Consider the following 10,518-nt stretch of genomic DNA (forward strand, 5'->3'; position numbering starts at 1 on the left):
CCCCTCTGTGAAGCAGGGTCACAAGTCTCAGCTCGAGCCCCGCGGGCTGGAGGGACCCCCGCCCCAGCTCAGGCTGGTCTGCTCGCCGGCCTCCTGCGCCATGTGTCTCCAGCAGTCAGAAACCGAGAGATGGGAGGGGAACGCACAGCTTCAGAGACAGAGGGACACCCCACAGTGACAGCCCGGGGCTCTTCTTTGGCGGTCCCAGGGCCTCATGGAGTGAATACCTCCACCCTCGTTGCACTGGAACACCGGCTCAGAGGCGCAGGAACCTGCCCGCGGCCCACAAAGCTGCTGAGACAGAGGCCAGGATGCCAGCCCTGGGTCCTGCCTCTGAGGACTGGGGTCTTCCCATAGGGCGAGGCCTTCCTGGTCTCTGCTTCACAGGGCACATTAGGGTCAAGAGAGGGGTCCCCGGAAAGCTGGCAGCACCCAGGGCCTGGGCAGTTGCGCCTGGGCCTCTCCCCAGCTCCCAGCTCCACCCCGCACCCGTTCCCAGCCTGGGCCCACTTTTCAGCAGGAGGCTGTGCTGGTTCTTTCAACCCATCTCCACGCTGTGGTTCCCCAATTGCCTCAGTAAAATCCCTGTAGAAAAGTCCCAGCCTTGTCTCCATTAAAAAAAAAAAAAAAAAAATGCAGCTGTTGGGGACATGTGTCCACGGCAGCAGAGAACCTGCTCCCAGGTGGGAGAGGGCAGGGAGAAGGACTCTCACCCCCAGACGCTTGCTTGTGCCCGTGGTTCCGGGGAAGCCAGGCTGTCACACCCCGAATGCTGATGCCAAAGGCGGCAGATGTCACCCACACCGCAGCCAGGACCAAACAGACGGGGCAGAGAGCAGGAAGCCTGGGTTGGGTCCTCTTCTCCGAACCGGCTTTGGGTCGGGGCTTTGGGTCGGGGCAGGGGAAGGCGTCTCTCTGAGACCGATATTGCAAAGTTGAGGTGACCCATCTCCGACCTGCACTAGGCAATGACCCCAACCCACGCCGGAATGGGGCCTCTGGATGATTCCCAAGGCCCTTCCCCCACCCCCACCCCCGCACCCTTCCACCACTGCCTTGGGGGCGGGGCCTCATGCATATGGGCGGGGCTACCCGGTGGGCGGGGCATCCACTTCTGATACCGCCCCCTCCCGCTCTGCCGGAACCAGCTCTTCTGAGTGAAGGTCGGTGGGCTGGGGACCAGTCTTTAGGGGACTGTGTCCTGCAGGCTGGGGGCCTGTGCTTGGAGGGGCGGACATGCCGAGCCCTGCCCCCACTGGACTGCCTCAGTGGGCCTGACTCCCCAACCCTGGACTCACTGGGTACTGCAGGTTCCAGGGGCCTCCAATAATGGGTCACCTTCTCTCAAGGCCTGCCCTGGTAGATGGTGGGCTTCAGTGTGGTATTGTGGGTACCACTCAGACCGGACTCTCAGGGGGACCTGGATTCTGTCCCAGCTCAGCGATTTGTCAGCGGTGGGACCTTGGGACAGTCGTATACAAATAAGTTTAACACTATACCTGGGAGGGGCTCCAAAGAAATCTCAGTAAATGAGACCCTGGCCCACTCCACCTTCTGCACCAGGAATACGCAAATCACCCCTGTTTGCTCAAGTCCCTCACCCCACGACCCGTTTGTCCATCAGCAAGCCCCGGCATGCGTCCTGTGAAATGTCTGCCCCCGCCCCCCCCCCCCCCCCCGCCATGTCCCCTCGGAACCATGGGAGGGCTGGAGGCGGAGGGCAAGAAGGACTTGGAAGGACTGTCCAACACCTCTTCTAAGCTGGAGACCTGGGGGGGGGGACCACGGAGACATCTGGGACTGCGGAGTGGCTCATGGGGCTGCGGGATTAAAATTAAAACAGGCTGCCAGGCAAACTTCCTCACCTCCACCTTCACCTCTCCTGCACTGGGGGCTGGGTTATTTTTAGAAGGAAGGCGGTGCTGGAGGAAGTGCCTTATTCATCCTTGAGGTGAGCAAGGCCTCCAGGAAAGAAGAGAGGGGCTTGCGTCTCCCAACTGCCCCTTCGAGCTCACCAGGGTCCTGTCCCACCTGGCCTGAGCCCGAGGACTTCTTTGAGGTTAACATTTATGCGGGGCTGCCTCCTGCCAGGCTTTCTCTGCCCTGGGTCAGGCTAGCCAAGGGCAGAGGACCATAAAGGGAAACTGGGGGGGAGGCCAGCACACCTGGGCTCCAGCAGTGATTGGGTTTCTGCCCCCCACCCATGCTAACCCCAACTAGCCAGGAGGGTTCCCCTTGCACAGAGAGACACGGCCAAGAGGCAATATCGCTGGACCCCTTGGAGGGAGAGGACACTCACATGGGCAGGAAGAGGTGCCTCCCCGCCCCGTCCCAGGGACCCCATCATAGCTGGGGCCGGGACGAGCCGTGGGTGCCTCTTCACATGTCAGTGTGTTCATCTGTGAAGTGGGACTTTTGCAAGGACTTGAGGAGACCCAGCCTGGAATAGGACCCCATCCTATGGGCCACTCCTGTGCCCTAGACTCCTAGTGAGGAGGGTTATAAGAGGAAGGAATCGTGCCCTCAGGGTCCAGCCAGAGCTGGAGGCCCCAAGGAGAGGGGGAGGGCCACCTGGAGGAAGCTTGTCCTGCCTTAGGTGGTCCTGGCTGAGGCTGAGCAGAGCAGAAGGCCCAAGGCTGGGGGAGCCAGAGGAGCAAAGTCCACAGGAGCAAACTGGCCCCACCAGCCACCCCACCCCCAGTGTAGAAACACCTGAGTCACTCACTTGGCACTTTGGCCTGGTCACCCTGGGCTCCGAGTCAAGGCCCTTGTCTGGAATGCCATAGTAAAACCCAAACTGTTCCCAGCCCCTCAGGGCCCTAGCAAATGTGCCCGCCAGCCACCAGGAAGGGCCTTTATTTCTGCTTCAAACTTCAGGACAAGGAGGGTGTGATCCAGATCCCGGGCTGCAGACGGGAGAGGGCAGGCGGTGGTCCTGGCCAGACCCCAGGAGGCAGGAGGTGGTGGCTGTGCTGTCCCCTCTCCAAGAATCAGCCCAGCCACCCAGGGACCGAGGCCCTCCCAGGTGTCAGCCTGCAGGGTTTGCTGGGTGCCCCCCACCCCAGCCCTGCACAGCAAAATCAGGCCATGTCCTGCCCCCTTACTGGGGGTCCTGGGGGGCCTGGTCCTTGCAGCTGGCATGCTTGCTGCTGGCGTCTTCCGGGGCCTTCCCGGGTGCTTCCCTCAGTGAGGAGGCTGCAGAAACATAAAGGCCTCCATGTTGCTGGGGCTGCATTTCCGACAGGCTGGCAAGGAAAGGGAGGGGGCAGGCAAGGCCCGGCTCTGGGAGCAGGAGCCCTTCCTCCCCTGGGGCCAGAGCGATAAGGTGGCAGACTGAAGGCAAGTCCGGGGCCAATCTGGAGACACTACCCTCCCCCCACCCAGAGCCCAAGTTCCAGTGGTTACCCAAGGGGTGATCCCTGGTGCCGCTCTGGGCCCTAGATGGAAGCTGACAGAGATTGAGGGGGCTTTGGGGAAAGGCGGGGGTTATGGCCTAGACAGGCCCCTTCTGGGCCTCAGCTGCTGTCTGAGAAGTGGGGGAGGGCAGGTAGGGGCTAGGCGGCCCCAGCGGAGGCCAAATTCATTTCCTCTTCAGGGGACAGACTTCTCAGGGCACAACTTGCCCCCCAGTGCCCTCCACAGAGGCCCCCACTGGCCAGCCTGCCGTCTCTCCTATGCCTCACACCTGGGCCCTGGAAGACCCCTCTCCTCCCCACACATCCTACTCCTTCTGGAAGCTTCCTTGGCTCTGGCAGCCTCTTAGCCTTTAATCAGGCACTGGTGGCTAGCACGGGTGCCTGTCACTGGGACGGCTCGTCTCCCCGCCTCCTGGGCACCCAGGCCGGGCCTGCCCAGCACCCACCCCCTCACCTTTCCCAGGCCCTCTGAACGCACACCTGTCCCCCAGGCATGAATCAGGTGGGAGAGGAGAGGAGCTGGGACTGGGAGGAGCACAGGGTCTTGTGTCCAGCAGACCCCAAATGCGTGCCTTCCTCTGCTGGGCCTGGGGTCCACCACAGCAGGTGGGGTCCTCGTGTGCACGTGGGAGGGGGCATTGGACAAAGAGAGGGTCAAGGCCATGAGGCTCCCAGGTGCCCCCGCAGAAGCTCAGGCAAGGGGGGCCATGATGTGCACAGACTGGAGAGGTAGTACCCCCCCACACCCCACACCCCTGCCGCAGGCAGCCCCTCACTCACCAGCCACGCCCTGGGTCTGGGCTGACCCCCTCAGGGCGCCCTCTGGCGGCCAGCGCAGCTCCCCGCTCTCCACAGAACCCGCCTCGGGGGACTCCACCACAATTGAGGGCAGCCTCGGGCCCAGCTGGGGGCCCTTCTCCCGGGCACCTGCCAAAGCCTGCAGGGAGGGCGGGCAGCAGTCAGGGGCTCCCTGCTCGCTCCCACACCCCACACCTGCCCTGCACTCTGTTCACTGGGAGCTTCACGTGTGTGCGCGCGCGTGGCGTGGGTGTGCCAACCCCTCCCCATCCCACCACGTGGGGGGACCGAGCACTCAGCACCTGGGGCACCAAAGGATCCATCTGCACTCAGGCCTTAGGCCCATTTCACAGACAGGAGCCTGAGGCCAGAGAGGCCAAGGCCACCTGGTGAGCGAGCCCAGGGCTTCTGTGCGCTGGAGCGGCCTCCTGCATCCCCTGTGGCCCCTTCCTGGGGTCTTCTTAGCGGGGCCTTTGGTCTCCTCCCCAGCTCCGAGGAGCTGGGAAGCTGTTACCATGGCAACCAGAGGCTCTCTGGGCTCCCTCTGGGCTCATTGTTCGGTGCCCACAAGAGTGTGCGGGGGCTGCCTCCCCAAGCCCTCCTGGTCCCCTCTGCATCCCCGCCTCCCATTCAAGGCCTCCGGAGGGAGAGGCCCGCGTGGCCAGCGCTCCCGCACGGCCCTCTGGCTGAGGCCACAGCAGCTGATGTCCTGCGTCCCTCCGCTCAAGGAGTGCCTTGAGGAAAGGCGGGCCCACCGCTGCAGGACTTGGCTAAGTGGCTCAGAACCACCACAGCAGAACCATCTGAAAATGTGTTGAAATGCACCTTCCTGGGCTCTCTGGGTGGGGGGCAGGAATTGGCATTTTCGCCAAGAACCGCAGGGTTCTCTCATGAGGCTGGGACTGCCTTGCAATCGGCAGCACAGGGCCCCGCCTACCACGCCCCAGCGACAGGACCACCCGGCTCCTCCTGCCGGCATGGCCTCTGGCATCCTTCCCCACCTGCCGTTCTCCTCCCTGCCCTCCTCTGCGAAGGCGCTGACTCCCAGCCTGGGCGCTCCTCGGTCCAGAGTGTGCCACTGGAACGAGGGAGGTCCCATCAGCGGTGCTTGGAGGCCTGAGGTTTGGTGTCCATCTGTCCCGCCTGGGAGGCTGGCCCTCGTGTGACTCTGGGCTGGTCCCCTTCTCTAGCCCCACCAGCTGCCAGCAGTGCCAGCAGTGACACTGTCCCGACTCTAGAATGCAGGACACCAAGACTGAACCCCTCATGTAGGGACTTCACTTTCTGGATGCATCAACACAGCCCCTGAAAACTAGGGGACCAGGGTGGGGGACTGTGGCATTGCCTCACCCACCAGGGAGTAGACCACTTTGGGGAACAATCCCGAGGGTCCTCGAGGTCCAGGAGTGGTGCCGAGGAAGTCAGGGAGGCTCGGCCGCCAGTTGCTTTATACAGCAGACTTCTAGGGAGGAGCATCTGCCTCACTCACACGGATGGGTAAACTGAGGCATGCCTCAAATCACAGGCCAGGGCTTGAGGCTGACTTTCTCCTGTCCCCCGTGGCTGGCAGACCCCAGGGCCCCAATTGCATACCTTTCCCGCTGGGCCTCCGGCCTCCTCCGCTGGGCTTAGCTCGGGCATGGCTGGCTGGGGGGCAGTCATGTTGTTGCCGCTGTCAAGGTGCGTGAAGACGGGGGTTGTGGGCAGGGGAGAAACAAGGTGTCTGCCAGGCGACGGATACTGGAGTCCACTCTCCTCCTGCGAGCATCCGACCACTCTAGCCTGCACCCACCCCACCCTGACCCACTGCCCCTGCTTCAGCTGACCTTCCTGCGCCACTGCCCCCTGCCCAAGCCCACCATCAGAGGGGACCCTGGACGGGCACCACGCAGCGTGCCCGGTGTTGCAGGGGGCAGGAGTGGAGCAGAAGCTGACTAAGCCTTGAGAGCCATGAAGGTTTCTTTGAAGAGGGCCCGCTGATCTGAGGCCTGATGGCTGAGCAGGAGGCTGCCAGGCCAGTGGGGAGGAGAGAGGATGTTCTGAGACAGGGAACAGCTAGGCGAGGACACAGAGATCAGGGGACCCAAACAGGTTTCTGAGCCAGGAGACTGGGAGCCCCTGGAGTCAGGTTCAAGTCAGCCAGAGGCAAAGGTGGCCAGGTCCTCTCCAAGAGTGGACAAGAGTGGCCCCAGTTGGGGCCGCGCCCTCGATACCCACAGCCAAAGGGAAACCAGCATCCTGTCTGCACTTGGCCAAGCCCACTCGGGCCAGCACAAGGGCAAGGGAGCCCAGCCAGGGACAGCCCAGCAAGGGCTCTGGGAAGAGAAGCCCTGGTGGCCTCCTAGGCACCAGCCTCCGACTCTCCACCTGTACTTGGCCAGAGGCAGAAGTGGGGGTGGGGCCTGGCTGGGAGGTCGCAGGGGGCCTCAGGCAAGGGGCAGGAGTGCTGGGAGGGGGCTGGGCAGAGGGACAGCAGCAAGCTGGGGGATGGAGTGCCTGTGAAGCCTTGCTGGTTGTGGGGGAGGTGGTCCTGCGGGCACCCAGCAAAGGGGGAGGGTTGCTATTCTGGGATACGAGCTTTCTTTCACAAACGCCCAGCTCAGTTTGGTTCGGGTCCCACTGAGACCCAGGGAAGGCTGGGAAGGAGCCCTGTGCCTCCACCCAATCCCAGAGCCCGAGAGAGCCAGGCCCTACCCTCTCTCTCTGAGCTGATGCTCCCACATCAGTCCTTCTATATGTGCCCCTTCTGGAATCCCATCCCAGAACTCAGAATCTCAGCTAGAGCCCAGGGCAGCCAGGACAGAGACCAAGAGACTGGACTTAGATTGGAGAAAAACTCCAGAGGGAAGGCAGACAAACCAGCTAGCCACAGAGATAAGGCAGAGGTGATAGGGCTGGGGAGAGAAGAGGGAAACAGAGCCAGAGGGACCATACGGATAGAGGAAGAGAGACGGAGAGACAGAGGGCTTGAGAAAGACTAATGACACAGCTGTCACCTTGGGCCCAGCCAGGGGCTAGGCAGCCAGCCAGTCTCTAAGGGCTGCCTCCCCGCTGTCCCGCGCCGCCAGGGCCAGCGGCCGCCGCAGCATTCGCCCGTCAGGGACTCCCGCCACCCGCCACCCCCGCGCCCGCACCTCCGCCGGCGCCCAGGTGCGGCAGGCCAGGTGCGCTCCCCAGGCGCACCGTCCCCAGGCGCACCGCGCTCGCCCAGAGCCCGGCGTCCAGCAGCCAGGAGCTGAGCGCGGCCCCACTGCCTCCTCTCTCCCGAGGGAGCTCCGACTCGGAACCCCCAAACTCCCTCCGCCTTCCTCCCCGCCCAGCCCCGCGGAGCCGGGCCGCACCGGGGGCGAGGGCTGGGACGAGGGTGGGGAGGGGGCGCCCCCTGAGCCTCGCTCACACTCACCCTCCCGCGCTGGATGCTCGCGCCGAGTGGCCAGGCTCGGCTCGGAGCTGGCAGCCTGGGTTCGCCCTGCCCGGCTGCCGCCCGCCCTCCCCGGTGCTCTCCGCCCACACTCGCGCGCCGGCCCCCTGACACTCTGGCCGCGGGGCCCTTCCGCGCTCCCAGCCCCAGCTCCCCGGTAGCGCGCCCCGGGCGCATCCTCCCCTTGACAAAACCGCAGCCGCCAGAACCGGACCCCTGTCACTTGAGACCGCAAGCCTCAGGTTTGAGGTTCAGGAATTGCGGGCGGCGGGGGTCTGGGATGCGGGGTGAGGGGTGGTCAGAAGTCAGTGGGGCCAGAGACAGGGAAAGAAGACACCGTCCAGTTTGAAGGAGTGAAGAGAAGGGAAACAAGTGGGATGGCCACTGTGGTGGGGGGTGTGTGTGTGTGTGACTGCCCTGCTTCCCGCTCCTCTTCGCCCCCAATCCCATTCCCAAAAAGGAACACTGAAGTCCTGAGACAGCCTGGTGGACAGACCTGACAGCGGAGGGCGCGGTGCATAGCCTCTGATCCACATTAATTCGCGTCCTTCGGCCACCCAGCCTCCAGCACCCAGCATCCTTATCTAACATCAGCTTCTGGCCAACATCCATAGTCCACCATTCAGCATCCACTCAGCCAGCCATCATCCACTAAGCACCACCTCACGAATCTTCTACCAACCAACCACCAGCCAGCCACCATCCCCCATTCTAACCATCCAACCCCAATCATCACCCAGGATTCAACCAGTATTCAGCTCAGCCGTGCATCATCCATTCGTCAACCACCCCCACTACCTGCCGAGCGCGGACACACCGTGAAAATACCATCAGCCCAACATTCATTCACTGTGTGTCCAACCACCACCTACCCAGCCATCATTCCCCGCCCAACAGCTTCCAGTCAGTATTGAACAACTATTCGTCTGCCCTCCATTTACCCATCCACCATATGCCCGGTTGTCATTAATCAACCTCATCTCTCTACTACCCATTTATCTGGATTTATCCACTACCCCTCCGCTCGACTCCATTGGTCCAATCAGACGCAATTCTTCCCATCTACAATTCAGTTACCAATCAATCCCCATCTCTCCTCCATTGATATTTCTACGAACTACAACCCGTCACCCATCCACTCACTAACCATCTACCATCCACCCAACCCTTATCCCTATTCACCACATATGTAGCCGCTCATTGTCCACCTCACAATATCCTCTATCTATCAACCAGCCATAATTCACTATTCATTCAGAACCCATTAAGGTATCATCTACTATCCATCTACTATCATCCATTCTGGAATGCCTTACTGAGTGCCTTCTGTGTGCCAACTATTGTTCCAGGTGCTGGAGAAAGAGTGGAGAGAACAGTGATCATTCATCCACCATAATCCATCCGCCATTACAATCCATCCGTGATCCCTCCACTTACCATCCGTGCACCAACTCCCACCCATTGTTCACTGTCCGTTCAATACGCAACGTCATTCGTCGTCCATTCACTATCCGCTTGCCATGGGCGATCTTCACCTGTGCACTGAACCATGCATTTGCCTACACCACTCACCAGCCAGCATCCATCCACCACCTCTCCACCACCTTCTCCTTCACCATTCCACCTTGCTTCCATTTTCCGTGATGGAGCCGTCTGTCATTTAATGATCACCCATTCTTCACCTAATCATCCATTCAGAATCACACACTCATTGTCTGTTCATCACCAACTTTCCATCTACGCTCCCACAGCACACAAACCACTATCCGCTGACCTGGCAACCACTCATTTGCCGTTTGTTCCTCCACTCATGCCCCATTCAGCCCCAGCATTCACGATCCATCCCTCAGTCACACCTCCACTCCCATTTATCTGCCATTTACCCATCATTCTCTATGAAAAGATCCATCACAATCACCCACTTACTATTTACCCGCCACCCACCCATGCTCCGTGGTTCATCCACCCACCAAGCATCCACTATCCACCACCTATTACTTGCAATTCCTCCTCTATCTGCAGATTCTGTCCGGTCCGTTTGTCTGTCAATTGAGTGTCCACATCGTCCACTCTCCATCTACCAGTCTAGTCTGGTTATCTGCCTATCACTTAACCAATTACTGCTCACATCAATGTATCCGCCATTCACCGTCTTCCGTCTACCAGCATCTCCCACGACCATGCTTCCAGGCCTCCCAGCCATCATTTCTACACCCGTCCGCATCACACACACACCGCCTACCACCGCATCCACTTTCCCGTTAATTCACCTCTCCATCCAGCCTTCATCCCCTACCAACTGTGCGTTTACCTGGTATCTCACCTGGCCATCACGCTCCCTGCATTCATCCACTGCTCCTGTATCCGTGTGCATAAACAACAGTGGACCTGTCTCACTTCTCTACCGCCCACCTCCGTCATTCAGTCACTCACCCACCCGTCTTCTCGCCATTCTCTCACCCATTCACCCATAAACTAAACATTCAATAATAAATACTAATATTTGTAAGAGTTTACTTATTTATTTGAGAGAGAGCAGAAGCAGAAGGGGAGGGAGAGGCCGAGAGAGAAGCAGACTCCCCACTGAGCTGGGAGCCCGATGTGGGGCCCGATCCCAGGACCCTGGGATCATGACCTGAGCCATCATGACCTGAGGCAGAGGCTTAACCGACAGAGCCGCCCAGGTGTCCCAATAAGTATTAATATTAGGGGCACCTGAGTGGCTCAGTGGGTTAAGCCTCTGCCTTCAGCTCAGGTCATGTTCTCAGCGTCCTGGGATCAAGCCCCGCATCGGGCTCTCTGCTCAGCAGGGAGCCTGCTCCCCCCCCACCCCTCCTGCTGCTCTGCCTACTTGTAATCTCTCTCTCTTTCAAATAAATAAAA

This window comes from Neovison vison, chromosome 13 (assembly GCF_020171115.1).
Source record: "Neovison vison isolate M4711 chromosome 13, ASM_NN_V1, whole genome shotgun sequence".
NCBI lineage: Eukaryota > Metazoa > Chordata > Mammalia > Carnivora > Mustelidae > Neogale > Neogale vison.